General features: G+C 42.3%; 1 non-coding gene and 1 pseudogene across 1 annotated transcript in view; both read left to right on the plus strand.

The window, feature by feature from the left end:
• The first annotated feature begins 12298 nt into the window (after positions 1-12298).
• Positions 12299-12450, plus strand: LOC142355711 (5.8S ribosomal RNA; annotated as a pseudogene).
• A 1683-nt stretch (positions 12451-14133) lies between these two features.
• Positions 14134-15143, plus strand: part of LOC142355710 (large subunit ribosomal RNA) — a 3522-nt gene continuing 2512 nt past the window's right edge. Inside the window, exon 1 of the ribosomal RNA XR_012761283.1 lies at positions 14134-15143. This exon is cut by the window's right edge and continues 2512 nt beyond it. This is a non-coding gene — a ribosomal RNA (large subunit ribosomal RNA).

Consider the following 15143-nt stretch of genomic DNA (forward strand, 5'->3'; position numbering starts at 1 on the left):
TTAGCTTGAGTTAGCTTGAGTTAGCTTTAGCTAGCTTGAGTTAGCTTGAGTTAGCTTGAGTTAGCTTGAGTTAGCTTGAATTAGCTTGAGTTAGCTTGAGTTAGCTTTAGCTAGCTTGGGTTAGCTTGAGCTAGCTTGAGTTAGCTCGGGTTAGCTTGAGTTAGCTTGAGTTAGCTTTAGCTAGCTTGAGTTAGCTTGAGTTAGCTTGAGTTAGCTTGAGTTAGCTTTAGCTAGCTTGAGTTAGCTTGAACTAGCTTGAGTTAGCTTGAGCTAGCTTGAGTTAGCTTGAGTTAGCTTGAGTTAGCTTTAGCTAGCTTGAGTTAGCTTGAACTAGCTTTAGTTAGCTTGAGTTAGCTTGAGTTAGCTTGAGTTAGCTTGAGTTAGCTTGTCTTAGCTTTAGCTAGCTTGAGTTAGCTTGAACTAGCTTTAGCTACCTTGAGTTAGCTTGAGTTAGCTCGGGTTAGCTTGAGTTAGCTTGAGTTAGCTTGAGTTAGCTTTAGCTAGCTTGAGTTAGCTTGAGTTAGCTTGAGTTAGCTTGAACTAGCTTGAGTTAGCTTGAGTTAGCTTGAGTTAGCTTGAGTTAGCTTGAGTTAGCTTGAGTTAGCTTGTCTTAGCTTTAGCTAGCTTGAGTTAGCTTGAACTAGCTTTAGCTACCTTGAGTTAGCTTGAGTTAGCTCGGGTTAGCTTGAGTTAGCTTGAGTTAGCTTGAGTTAGCTTTAGCTAGCTTGAGTTAGCTTGAGTTAGCTTGAGTTAGCTTGAGTTAGCTTGAATTAGCTTGAGTTAGCTTGAGTTAGCTTTAGCTAGCTTGGGTTAGCTTGAGCTAGCTTGAGTTAGCTCGGGTTAGCTTGAGTTAGCTTGAGTTAGCTTTAGCTAGCTTGAGTTAGCTTGAGTTAGCTTGAGTTAGCTTGAGTTAGCTTTAGCTAGCTTGAGTTAGCTTGAACTAGCTTGAGTTAGCTTGAGCTAGCTTGAGTTAGCTTGAGTTAGCTTGAGTTAGCTTTAGCTAGCTTGAGTTAGCTTGAACTAGCTTGAGTTAGCTTGAGTTAGCTTGAGTTAGCTTGTCTTAGCTTTAGCTAGCTTGAGCTAGCTTGAACTAGCTTTAGCTACCTTGAGTTAGCTTGAGTTAGCTCGGGTTAGCTTGAGTTAGCTTGAGTTAGCTTGAGTTAGCTTTAGCTAGCTTGAGTTAGCTTGAGTTAGCTTGAGTTAGCTTGAACTAGCTTGAGTTAGCTTGAGTTAGCTTGAGTTAGCTTGAGTTAGCTTGAGTTAGCTTGTCTTAGCTTTAGCTAGCTTGAGTTAGCTTGAACTAGCTTTAGCTACCTTGAGTTAGCTTGAGTTAGCTCGGGTTAGCTTGAGTTAGCTTGAGTTAGCTTGAGTTAGCTTTAGCTAGCTTGAGTTAGCTTGAGTTAGCTTGAGTTAGCTTGAGTTAGCTTGAATTAGCTTGAGTTAGCTTGAGTTAGCTTTAGCTAGCTTGGGTTAGCTTGAGCTAGCTTGAGTTAGCTCGGGTTAGCTTGAGTTAGCTTGAGTTAGCTTTAGCTAGCTTGAGTTAGCTTGAGTTAGCTTGAGTTAGCTTGAGTTAGCTTTAGCTAGCTTGAGTTAGCTTGAACTAGCTTGAGTTAGCTTGAGCTAGCTTGAGTTAGCTTGAGTTAGCTTGAGTTAGCTTTAGCTAGCTTGAGTTAGCTTGAACTAGCTTGAGTTAGCTTGAGCTAGCTTGAGTTAGCTTGAGTTAGCTTGAGTTAGCTTTAGCTAGCTTGAGTTAGCTTGAACTAGCTTGAGTTAGCTTGAGTTAGCTTGAGTTAGCTTGAGTTAGCTTGTCTTAGCTTTAGCTAGCTTGAGCTAGCTTGAACTAGCTTTAGCTACCTTGAGTTAGCTTGAGTTAGCTCGGGTTAGCTTGAGTTAGCTTGAGTTAGCTTGAGTTAGCTTGAGCTAGCTTGAGTTAGCTTGAGTTAGCTTGAGTTAGCTTTAGCTAGCTTGAGTTAGCTTGAACTAGCTTGAGTTAGCTTGAGCTAGCTTGAGTTAGCTTGAGTTAGCTTGAGTTAGCTTTAGCTAGCTTGAGTTAGCTTGAACTAGCTTGAGTTAGCTTGAGTTAGCTTGAGTTAGCTTGAGTTAGCTTGTCTTAGCTTTAGCTAGCTTGAGCTAGCTTGAACTAGCTTTAGCTACCTTGAGTTAGCTTGAGTTAGCTCGGGTTAGCTTGAGTTAGCTTGAGTTAGCTTGAGTTAGCTTTAGCTAGCTTGAGTTAGCTTGAGTTAGCTTGAGTTAGCTTGAACTAGCTTGAGTTAGCTTGAGTTAGCTTGAGTTAGCTTGAGTTAGCTTGAGTTAGCTTGAGTTAGCTTGTCTTAGCTTTAGCTAGCTTGAGTTAGCTTGAACTAGCTTTAGCTACCTTGAGTTAGCTTGAGTTAGCTCGGGTTAGCTTGAGTTAGCTTGAGTTAGCTTGAGTTAGCTTTAGCTAGCTTGAGTTAGCTTGAGTTAGCTTGAGTTAGCTTGAGTTAGCTTGAATTAGCTTGAGTTAGCTTGAGTTAGCTTTAGCTAGCTTGGGTTAGCTTGAGCTAGCTTGAGTTAGCTCGGGTTAGCTTGAGTTAGCTTGAGTTAGCTTTAGCTAGCTTGAGTTAGCTTGAGTTAGCTTGAGTTAGCTTGAGTTAGCTTTAGCTAGCTTGAGTTAGCTTGAACTAGCTTGAGTTAGCTTGAGCTAGCTTGAGTTAGCTTGAGTTAGCTTGAGTTAGCTTTAGCTAGCTTGAGTTAGCTTGAACTAGCTTTAGTTAGCTTGAGTTAGCTTGAGTTAGCTTGAGTTAGCTTGAGTTAGCTTGTCTTAGCTTTAGCTAGCTTGAGTTAGCTTGAACTAGCTTTAGCTACCTTGAGTTAGCTTGAGTTAGCTCGGGTTAGCTTGAGTTAGCTTGAGTTAGCTTGAGTTAGCTTTAGCTAGCTTGAGTTAGCTTGAGTTAGCTTGAGTTAGCTTGAGTTAGCTTGAGTTAGCTTGAGTTAGCTTGTCTTAGCTTTAGCTAGCTTGAGTTAGCTTGAACTAGCTTTAGCTACCTTGAGTTAGCTTGAGTTAGCTCGGGTTAGCTTGAGTTAGCTTGAGTTAGCTTGAGTTAGCTTTAGCTAGCTTGAGTTAGCTTGAGTTAGCTTGAGTTAGCTTGAGTTAGCTTGAATTAGCTTGAGTTAGCTTGAGTTAGCTTTAGCTAGCTTGGGTTAGCTTGAGCTAGCTTGAGTTAGCTCGGGTTAGCTTGAGTTAGCTTGAGTTAGCTTTAGCTAGCTTGAGTTAGCTTGAGTTAGCTTGAGTTAGCTTGAGTTAGCTTTAGCTAGCTTGAGTTAGCTTGAACTAGCTTGAGTTAGCTTGAGCTAGCTTGAGTTAGCTTGAGTTAGCTTGAGTTAGCTTTAGCTAGCTTGAGTTAGCTTGAACTAGCTTGAGTTAGCTTGAGTTAGCTTGAGTTAGCTTGAGTTAGCTTGAGTTAGCTTGTCTTAGCTTTAGCTAGCTTGAGTTAGCTTGAACTAGCTTTAGCTACCTTGAGTTAGCTTGAGTTAGCTCGGGTTAGCTTGAGTTAGCTTGAGTTAGCTTGAGTTAGCTTTAGCTAGCTTGAGTTAGCTTGAGTTAGCTTGAGTTAGCTTGAACTAGCTTGAGTTAGCTTGAGTTAGCTTGAGTTAGCTTGAGTTAGCTTGAGTTAGCTTGTCTTAGCTTTAGCTAGCTTGAGTTAGCTTGAACTAGCTTTAGCTACCTTCAGTTAGCTTGAGTTAGCTCGGGTTAGCTTGAGTTAGCTTGAGTTAGCTTGAGTTAGCTTTAGCTAGCTTGAGTTAGCTTGAGTTAGCTTGAGTTAGCTTGAGTTAGCTTGAATTAGCTTGAGTTAGCTTGAGTTAGCTTTAGCTAGCTTGGGTTAGCTTGAGCTAGCTTGAGTTAGCTCGGGTTAGCTTGAGTTAGCTTGAGTTAGCTTTAGCTAGCTTGAGTTAGCTTGAGTTAGCTTGAGTTAGCTTGAGTTAGCTTTAGCTAGCTTGAGTTAGCTTGAGCTAGCTGAGTTAGCTTGAGTTAGCTAGCTTGAGCTTGAGCTAGCTAGCTAGCTTGAGCTTGAGCTAGCTAGCTCGCTTGAGCTTGAGCTTGAGCTAGCTAGCTTGAGCTTGAGCTAGCTAGCTAGCTTGAGCTTGAGCTTGAGCTAGCTGGCTTGAGCTTGAGCTAGCTAGCTTGAGCTTGAGCTAGCTAGCTAGCTAGCTTGAGCTTGAGCTTGAGCTAGCTAGCTAGCTTGAGCTAGCTATCTAGCTTGAGCTTGAGCTAGCTAGCTAGCTTGAGCTTGAGCTTGAGCTTGAGCTAGCTGGCTTGAGCTTGAGCTAGCTAGCTTGAGCTTGAGCTAGCTAGCTAGCTTGAGCTTGAGCTTGAGCTAGCTGGCTTGAGCTTGAGCTAGCTAGCTTGAGCTTGAGCTAGCTAGCTAGCTTGAGCTTGAGCTTGAGCTAGCTAGCTAGCTAGCTTGAGCTTGAGCTTGAGCTTGAGCTAGCTAGCTTGAGCTTGAGCTAGCTAGCTAGCTTGAGCTTGAGCTTGAGCTAGCTAGCTTGAGCTTGAGCTTGAGCTAGCTAGCTTGAGCTTGAGCTTGAGCTAGCTAGCTTGAGCTTGAGCTTGAGCTAGCTAGCTTGAGCTTGAGCTTGAGCTAGCTAGCTAGCTAGCTTGAGCTTGAGCTAGCTAGCTTGAGCTTGAGCTAGCTAGCTAGCTTGAGATTGAGCTTGAGCTAGCTGGCTTGAGCTTGAGCTAGCTAGCTTGAGCTTGAGCTAGCTAGCTTGAGCTTGAGCTAGCTAGCTAGCTTGAACTTGAGCTAGCTAGCTAGCTTGAGCTTGAGCTTGAGCTAGCTAGCTAGCTTGAGCTTGAGCTTGAGCTAGCTGGCTTGAGCTTGAGCTTGAGTTGAGCTGGCTTGAGCTTGAGTTAACTTGTTGTTTGATGGCATTCATCGATTAGGTCTGGTGGATTCCCCATTACTCCGAGTGGTACTAGTAGAGGCTCCTACAGGGGTGAGCAAAGCGAGATCAAGCCTTAGGCAAGCTAGATCGAGCAGAACTGAAGCTGAAAAGCAAAATAAATGACAGGTCTGTCCAAATCAATAAACTTGAAATCCAGTGTGGTCACCACGGGTCACGAGGTGAATTCCTAGCGATTGTCTGCTGAACGTATAGGAAGGCCCGAAACGAACGATAATTTCATTGCACAGTGGAGATACTATACGTTCAGGAGTAGCATACATCGGGTTTGATCTATGATCATGTCTGGTCTCCGAGGATCCACCGGGTTACCAACTGGCACCGCTGTACTGGGTGTAAAACTGGGCCACCTGAAGTCCCGGGTGTAAAACTAGGTGCCTCTGTGCCAAAGTAGCGGCTTGCGTAGTGCATTATGCCTCCGGCTTGCGAAATGGTTATAAGCAATAACAACAGGACGCCGCGGGGTGTTCACTTAAAGGAGTAACGTTCTCTCAAGGGAGGGGATCTAAAAATCTTGATAAAACATTTATTCTATGCAAAATTTGTGCGCAAATTTTGCAAAGTAAAAAGCTGCACTGTAGCAAATTCTATGTGTGTAGCATTATTAGGGAAGTGTTGTTTGATGGCACCTCTCTACTTGATGCACCAAAGAACTACCTTGATGGCTCATGACCGCTGGTAATCTGTCGTCGCTAGTAGTTCGGAACTGAGAACAAATATGTTCGCAAATTACAACAATTATACAGCATATTGCTGAATAAAGCAGAACCGAATAATACTCAGTGACTTTACACCAAGACTGACTAATGTCTGGATTGTATCGTCCTACTCGAGTAAGGCGAAGAAAAGCTAGAAAGATACGCTTTTCACAAAGCAGGCTTAATGCATGCAAACCAAGGAGGAAGGAGTGATGCCCCTCCTTATAATAAGCAGAACCAAATAAAGAACAGACAGCATCATCTGTACAGTGACCAAGAAGAGGTGAAACTTCTGTATGTGAAAAGGCAATTTGAGCGAGATTTATTAGCAGACTAGTATTATGTTGTTTCTAGTAGGCGAAAGCCGAAACATCAACATGTGAAAATCTGATATTAAATCCTCAATCATTTTCCCTAGTATTATACAGCTATGAGTAACCTTAATTGGACACGGCAATTATTGCTGACCGGTGAAACTTTCGCATGGGAAAGACACACACACTTCTTGACAAAGCAATAAGTATTATGCTGTTTCTAGTACGCGAAAGCAGAAACATCAGCATGTGAAAGTTGTGAAGTTGAAGAATTTTTGTGTTGAGTACGATGTTGTTACTAGTAACCATGTCGACAGCTGAGAACTGTTCTCTAACCAATAGAAGGTGAAACTTCTGTATGTGAAAAGGCAATTTGAGCGAGATTTCTTAGCAGACTAGTATTATGTTGTTTCTAGTAGGCGAAAGCCGAAACATCAACATGTGAAAATCTGATATTAAATCCTCAATCATTTTCCCTAGTATTATACAGCTACTAGTAGCCGTAATTGGTCAGGGAAACATTGTTGACCGGTGAAACTTCACATGGGAAAGACACACAAATTACTTGACAAAACAATAAGTATTATGCTGTTTCTAGTATGCGAAAGCAGAAACATCAGCATGTGAAAGTTGTGAAGTTGAAAAGTTTTTGTGTTGAGTACGGTGTTGTTACTAGTAACCATGTCGACAGCTGGAAAGCTGTTCTCTAACCAATAAAAGGTAAAACTTCTGTATCTGAAGAGGCGGCGTGATTGAGATTTTTAACAGACTAGTATTATGTTGTTTCTAGTAGGCGAGAGCCGAAACATCGACATGTGAACATCTGGTTTTTAAATCATGAGTCAATTCTCCCTAGTATGATACAGTTGTTAGCCGGTATTGGTAACATTAGAACAGAGATTTGGAGGGCAAAACCTGCTCATGGGAAATGCTCACAGAGCGCTATCTACCAGTACACATAGTATTATGCTGTTTCTAGTACGCGCGAGCCGAAACATCAGCATGTGAAATGTGTAATCGTGGGTAACTCTAAGTGTGTAGAGTACTGTGTAGTAACTAGTAGCCATGCCAAAGCATGCATTGAAACTCTTCGTGATTTAAAAAGCTCAAAGCAAGATTGACGAGGCCGCAAGGCTATGTCTTTCTAAATTCGAACAAATCGAAAGATTGTTCAAAGTACAATTAAACTGATTGATCCTGTCAGTTGCCATATGCTTGTCTGAAAGACTAAGCCATGCATGTGCAAGCGAAGCTTGAAAAAGTGGAACCGCGAATGGCTCATTAAATCAGTTACTATCTATTAGTTGATTTGCAAGCTAAATGAATAACTGCGGTAACCCTGCAGCTAATGCATGCTGATTGTCCGACACTGTCGGAGACTTTTACAAGACTACACCGGGTGATTTGCTAAGTACAGACACATCCCGTGATGAGTCCTAGTAACTGAAAGATCCCAGATAGCTTCGGCTTGGGGACGGAACTTCCGAATTTCTGACCTATCAACCTATGATGGTAGTGTAACGGACTACCATGGTTGTGACGGGTAACGGGGAATCAGGGTTCGATTCCGGAGAGGGAGCCTTAGAAACGGCTACCACATCCAAGGAAGGCAGCAGGCACGCAAATTACCCACTCTCCGCACGAGGAGGTAGTGACTAGAAATAATGATATGAACCTTTATGGTTTGTAATCAGAATGGAATGGACTTAAAAGCTCCATTGATGAACGAGTAGAGGGCAAGTCTGGTGCCAGCAGCCGCGGTAATACCAGCCTCTACAAGCGTATGCAATAGTTGCTGCGTTTAAAAAGCTCATAGTTGGATCTGTTTGAGTAGAACGGCAACATGGTCTTCAGTTAAATCTGTTGACTCGTTCCGCTCATCCTTCGCATCGAAGAAATAGTTTGCACTTAAATGTGACGAACTGTGGAAACGGTGTTTTCACCCTGAGAAAATTAGAGTGTTCAAAGCATCCTTTGGGATCGAATAATAAAGCATGGAATAATGGAGAATGACCCGCTACTCGATTGATGCCGGTTGGCTGAGTGCGGTAATGATTGAAAGGAACAGACGGGGGCATTTGTATTGCTACGTTAGAGGTGAAATTCTTGGATCGTGGCAAGACAAACTACTGCGAAAGCATTTGCCAAGAATGTTTTCATTAATCAAGAACGAAAGTCAGAGTATTGAAGAGGATTAGATACCCTCGTAATTCTGACCATAAACTATACCAACCTACAATTTGTCAAAGTCGATCTTGACTTGGCAAGAGATTAACCGGGAAACCAAAGTTTATTGGTTCCGGGGGAAGTATGGTTGCAAAATCGAAACTTAAAGGAATTGACGGAAGGGCACCACCAGGAGTGGAGCCTGCGGCTTAATTTGACTCAACACGGGAAAACTCACCCGGTCCAGACATCTTAAGGATTGACAGATTGAATATCTTTCATGATTATATGGGCGGTGGTGCATGGCCGTTCTTAGTTAGTGGAGTGATCTGTCTGGTTAATTCCGATAACGAACGAGATCTTCTCCATCTAAATAATGAAATTCACTATATGTGAATTCAAACACTTCTTAGAGGAACTATGCGGAATTAAATACCGCAGATGAAGTGAGGCTATAACAGGTCTGTGATGCCCTTAGATGTTCTGGACTGCACGCGCGCTACACTGTGTACTTTTAGATTGAGTACTCAGCCCTTGGTCCGAAATGGACTGGGCAATCAGAGAAAAGTACAGCGCTTCAAGGGGATCGTCTGTTGTAACTTGCAGACGTGAACCAGGAATTCCTGGTACTTATGAGTCAACAACTCATAGGGATTACGTCCCTGCCCTTTGTACACACCGCCCGTCGCTACTACTGATTGGATAGTTAAGCAAGAATTGCAAATTCCTACTGTTGGGACTTCGGTCTCCGGCAACGGGATGAAGCGGATCGAGCTTAATTGTCTAGAGGAAGTAAAAGTCGTAACAAGGTTTCCGTAGGGGAACCTGCGGAAGGATCAGTGATTGATTCCTTCGGGCATGGCTGCTGGTAGAGGCCATGTCTGTAGTGCGCATGACGCTCTGTCGCTAGAGATTGCTTGGCAACCAATCTCGAATTATGTATCGAGCTCAAAAACTACTTGTGTGGATACATAGTTCAGCAGTCATGGCAAGGGACTGCTTAAAGGGAGACTAGTTAGCAAAAGCAGCCTAGCAGAACTGCAGCTATCTAGATCTCAGAAGCTGGGTTATAGAAGCCCAGCTATAGACTTGTGAATGAGAAAGGCCTAAAAAGGTCCACAAGTCGCGTGGTTAGAACCGACACGCAAAAATCCCAGCGAGTGACAGAGCGTTGCGCTGTTCAGTGGGAAAGAGTTGAGCTACTCGGGGCGCCCACTGAACTTGCTCCGAGCCAAAGGCTCGAAAAAACACAGCTTAGCCTCAGATCCTTTACATAGAAGGCTAGCTAAAATAAACTTACCTTGGACGAGGGTAAAGTTTAGTCAGTTCTTAGGGGAGAGTAATCCACAGCTTCTCGCCCTCTGAACATTCTCCCAGATATGTAGGTCTGGGAGAGTCTCCTCCTGTTCTTCGGAATCTGGAGGTAGACAAAGACAGTACGATACGATCTTGCATCGGGATGACTAACCGATAATGATCATAATCTGACAATTTTTCCGGCTTGAGGCACCGGAGTCAGATTAAAGACACATACTGAACTAAAGGCGTATGTGCAAAGCTTGTCGGAGTGTAGAGAGTCAAGCTGAGTTGACTCGTCACGTGGTGATGACAACAGCCATGTGCAAAACACTCACAACTTTATCGTCTATGTGGAAAAGGTTGCTAACAGCGCTCTCTATGAGAGGCCCTCGCATATAACTATACGAGGAAAAGGCGATAGAGTTGTTTGAATGTGGGGCAGGTTCATCGACAAGCTAAGTTGATCACATTCTTGTTGTGGCATCCTACTAGAATTGGTCACGGTCTGCACCAACTCTCCCCAAGTTGGCCAGACTTAAAACTAGAAATAAGGTTTGCAGCTATGTGAACCTAGAAACTGTAAAGGAGTTGAAAGAACTTAAAGGAATTGAAAGAGGCCTTGAGGTATATCCTCTTGGTAAAGACCCACAAAAGCTCACAAAAGTGGCTTCGAAGGGCAAAACTGGTTCATCCAAAACAATTGGAGAGCTTAAAGCAGAACCAATTCGAATGAAACACTATTGGTGAAACTTCATCATGAGAACGTCACAAGCTGATCACGCTCTATGATATGACTAGTATTATGTTGCTTCTAGTAGGCTAAGCGCAAGCCGAAACATCAACATGTGAAAGTCGTAGAATTTTGCAATCAAACTGTGGCTAGTACTGTGATGTTACTAGTAACCTGGTGTTCCGTCATATGGCCAAGAGAGCATTTGAAGGCGAAACTTCTGCATGGGAAAGCTGCATCATGATCAAAATTTTATATCGAGTATTATGTTGACGTTAGTAGGCCTTGGCCGAAAACGCAGCATGTGAAAGGTATAGATAAAAGTTATTGTTGCAGTCAGTACTGTGTAGTTACTAGTAGCTGGATTTAAGCTCAAAATGAGACACTGTTGGTGAAACTTCATCATGAGAATGTCACAAGCTGATCAAGCTCTATGATATGACTAGTATTATGTTGCTTCTAGTAGGCTAAGCGCAAGCCGAAACATCAACATGTGAAAGTCGTAGAATTTTGCAATCAAACTGTGGCTAGTACTGTGATGTTACTAGTAACCTGGTGTTCCGTCATATGGCCAAGAGAGCATTTGAAGGCGAAACTTCTGCATGGGAAAGCTGCATCATGATCAAAATTTTATATCGAGTATTATGTTGACGTTAGTAGGCCTTGGCCGAAAACGCAGCATGTGAAAGGTATAGATAAAAGTTATTGTTGCAGTCAGTACTGTGTAGTTACTAGTAGCTGGATTTAAGCTCAAAATGAGACACTGTTGGTGAAACTTCATCATGAGAATGTCACAAGCTGATCAAGCTCTATGATATGACTAGTATTATGTTGCTTCTAGTAGGCTAAGCGCAAGCCGAAACATCAACATGTGAAAGTCGTAGAATTTTGCGATCAAATTGTGGCTAGTACTGTGATGTTACTAGTAACCTTGTGTTACGTCATATGGCCAAGAGAGCATTTGAAGGCGAAACTTCTGCATGGGGAAGCTGCATCATGAACAAAAGTTTATATCGAGTATTATGTTGACATTAGTAGGCCCTGGCCGAAAGCGCAGCATGTGAAAGGTATAGATAAAAGTTATCGTTGCAGTCAGTACTGTGTAGTTACTAGTAGCTGGATTTAAGCTCGAAATGAGACACTGTTGGTGAAACTTCATCATGAGAACGTCACAAGCTGATCACGCTCCATGATATGACTAGTATTATGTTGCTTCTAGTAGGCTAAGCGCAAGCCGAAACATCAACATGTGAAAGTCGTAGAATTTTGCGATCAAATTGTGGCTAGTACTGTGATGTTACTAGTAACCTTGTGTTACGTCATATGGCCAAGAGAGCATTTGAAGGCGAAACTTCTGCATGGGGAAGCTGCATCATGAACAAAAGTTTATATCGAGTATTATGTTGACGTTAGTAGGCCCTGGCCGAAAGCGCAGCATGTGAAAGGTATAGATAAAAGTTAGCGTTGCAGTCAGTACTGTGTAGTTACTAGTAGCTGGATTTAAGCTCGAAATGAGACACTGTTGGTGAAACTTCATCATGAGAACGTCACAAGCTGATCACGCTCTATGATATGACTAGTATTATGTTGCTTCTAGTAGGCTAAGCGCAAGCCGAAACATCAACATGTGAAAGTCGTAGAATTTTGCAATCAAACTGTGGCTAGTACTGTGATGTTACTAGTAACCTTTTCTTACGTCATATGGCCAAGAGAGCATTTGAAGGCGAAACTTCTGCATGGGGAAGCTGCATCATGAACAAAAGTTTATATCGAGTATTATGTTGACGTTAGTAGGCCCTGGCCGAAAGCGCAGCATGTGAAAGGTATAGATAAAAGTTATCGTTGCAGTCAGTACTGTGTAGTTACTAGTAGCTGGATTTAAGCTCGAAGTGAGACACTGTTGGTGAAACTTCATCATGAGAACGTCACAAGCTGATCACGCTCTATGATATGACTAGTATTATGTTGCTTATAGTAGGCTAAGCGCAAGCCGAAACATCAACATGTGAAAGTCGTAGAATTTTGCGATCAAACTGTGGCTAGTACTTTGATGATGCTTGTAGCCAACCGAATTGGTTGAAAAGCCCAATAAGTAAGCTAACTTGGGAGAGCTTGTTGGAAACCAAATGCTACTAGATTGGTCCAAATACATCCTTCAACAGGGGATCACTTGGCTCGCTTTACGAAGAGGAGCACAGCTATATGTGTTAATTCGGTATGAATCGCAAGATTTGTTTACCGACCTCTCTAACGCAAAAGGCGGTCTCGGCTTCGGCTGTTGACTGCGTCCGATTCAGGGTTATATAACTCTCGATTGAACACATTGATGTTCTATTGTTGGTGCTTCCAATAAAATTGGAACACTTAAAGCAGAACCGATTCAAATAATAGCATTCTGATCAATGATTGCATTCCTTGATCAAGAACTGCTGGAGTCATTGTGATGGCGAATTTTCTTCATAAGAAAATTGCAAAGAGACGGAACTTAATGAGACTAGTATTATGTTGTTTCTAGTAAGCGGAAGCTGAAACAGCAACATGTGAAAATCAAGTTTTGTTCAATGATCTCGAGGCGATAAGTACTATGAAGCAACTAGTAGCCTAAGCATGACTCAGATTTGAGACAGTCAAAAAGACTGGCGAAACTTCTTCACATGAAAGTTACATAGAGAACTACAAATGTATACAGCGAGTATTATGTTGTTTCTAGTAGGCGAAAGCTGAAACATCAACATGTGAAAGTTGTCTGCAAACTGTAGAACGATATGTGATTAGTACTGTGCTGTTACTAGTAGCCAGTCTGACTGTAGAAGCCAAGACAAAGGGAAACTAATGCATCTGAAAAGGACAAGTTATGGAAAGGTATGCACGATAAGTATTATGTTGTTTCTAGTAAGCGGCAGCTGAAACATCAACATGTGAACGTCGTTGTGTACAGTAACCTAGAACTATATAGTCCTTAGTAACGTGCATTTACTAGTACCTGTAATTGGTATTCAGACTCAGGCAGTTTGGAATAGTTTGGCAAAGATGCACCAGAGAAAACTGGGATTTGATACAGAAATTGTTGAATACAAGTATTATGCTGCTTCTAGTAGGTTGAATCCGAAACATCAGCATGTGAAAATTGAAAACATTTCTGGTTCGAATTGTCACAAGTATTTGGTGATCTGAGTAGCCAAACTCACTACAACGCCAATTGAAGGCAAAAATTCTCAACGGGAAAAGCTATTCTCATTGAATGAGCTAACAAGACGAGTATTATGTTGCTTCTAGTAGGCGAAAGCCAAAACATCAACATGTGAAAGTCTTGCTGAACAAATTTAATGTTGTTGAGCTCAGTACCGTGTGAATTAGTAGCCATAATTGGCGAGCGAAAATTGAACTGGCGAAACTTCGTCTTTGGAAAATTGCAGATGCCGAGCACTTAATTTGCAACGAGTATTATGTTGACTGTAGTAAGCGAAAGCCGAAACAGCAACATGTGAAAGCTGTTGAAATTTGTGGTCATTTTGCAATAAGTACAAGGAGTGTAACTAGTAGCCAGGTCAAAATTTGGGATAAGAATGAGCAAAAATTCTGCATGAGAACAGTTGAAATTATGAAACTAAATTACAAAGACTAGTATTATGTTGTTTCGAGTACGCGAAAGCGGAAACATCAACATGTGAACGTTTGTAACGAAGTTTCGTTAATTTTCAGCCTAGTACTGAGCAAGAACGAGTAGCCTCATCTCCAATCCCACGCAAAATGTAGTGAAATATGTGAGTGAACCTTATTCACGGTGAGGGTTTCCCGAGGTCTGTATTGCAGCGAGTATTATGTTGCTTCTAGTAAGCGAAAGCTGAAACAACAACATTTGAAAGTTGGAATTAATGACTGAATGGAAACTTCGACCTGTGTTTGATAGTAGTAGCGAACAAAACTGCTGAATCGGTTTCTGTCTCATATTGGTCAGTGAACCAATTAAGAGACAATCAACTACATAACCTGAATTGGGCGAGAGAACCCCCTTAACTTAAGCATATCAGTAAGGGGAGGAAAAGAAATCAACTGAGAATCCCTTAGTAATGGCGAATGAACAGGGAAAAGCTCATCGGGAAGAGAAATGGCAACATTTCTCGGTGTCCGGTATGGTTTGATGCTAGACTGGTGAATTTGTCCTGATGTCTACTGGAAAGTAGCATCAAAGAAGGTGAAAATCCTGTAAAGGTCATTTTCGATACCAGTCATAATGGCTCATTCCTATGAGTAGAGTTGTTTGAAAGTGCAACTCGAAGCTGGAGATATGTCTCTCCAAAAGCTAATTATAAAGCGAGACCGATAGTAAACAAGTACCGTGAGGGAAAGTTGAAAAGCACTCTGAAGAGAGAGTGAAAAGTACGTGAAACTGTTGAAGGGGAACTGGAGTGAGCGTTACCATACTCAATGCCTTGATATTATATTCTCGGCTACCGAGTAGTGTAGTTGTCGTCTTTTGGCAAATCTTGTTAATGAATCGAGCAGAAGTTTTCCTCGGAATTCTTCTTGTTGATTCTAAACAAAATGAGATAAATTGATCTTGATTGCCTGTCTGACCTCAACTTCCTATTCAATGCTCTCTACAGCCCGTCTTGAAACACGGACCAAGGAGTGTGAGTTGCTTGCAAGTGTTGTCGCTCATTGAAAGCGCACACGCGAAATGAAAGTGAACAGTGTAATTTTTATGAATTGCACTACTTTGTGTGGTGAGGGCGCCGATTCGGTGTCCCGCAACCACGGACGGTTTTGCTCTTATTGCATGACTGATCCAGAGCAAGTAGCACACGACCCGAAAGATGGTGATCTATGCTTGGGCAGGGCGAAGCCACGGGAAACCATGGTGGAAGCCCGAAGCGGTTCTGACGTGCAAATCGATCGTCTGACCTGAGCATAGGGGCGAAAGACTAATCGAACCATCTAGTAGCTGGTTTCCTCCGAAGTTTCCCTCAGGATAGCAAAAGCTTGAGCAAGATT

This window comes from Convolutriloba macropyga, unplaced genomic scaffold, assembly GCF_964194025.1.
Source record: "Convolutriloba macropyga unplaced genomic scaffold, txConMacr16.3 SCAFFOLD_1975, whole genome shotgun sequence".
Lineage (NCBI taxonomy): Eukaryota > Metazoa > Xenacoelomorpha > Acoela > Convolutidae > Convolutriloba > Convolutriloba macropyga.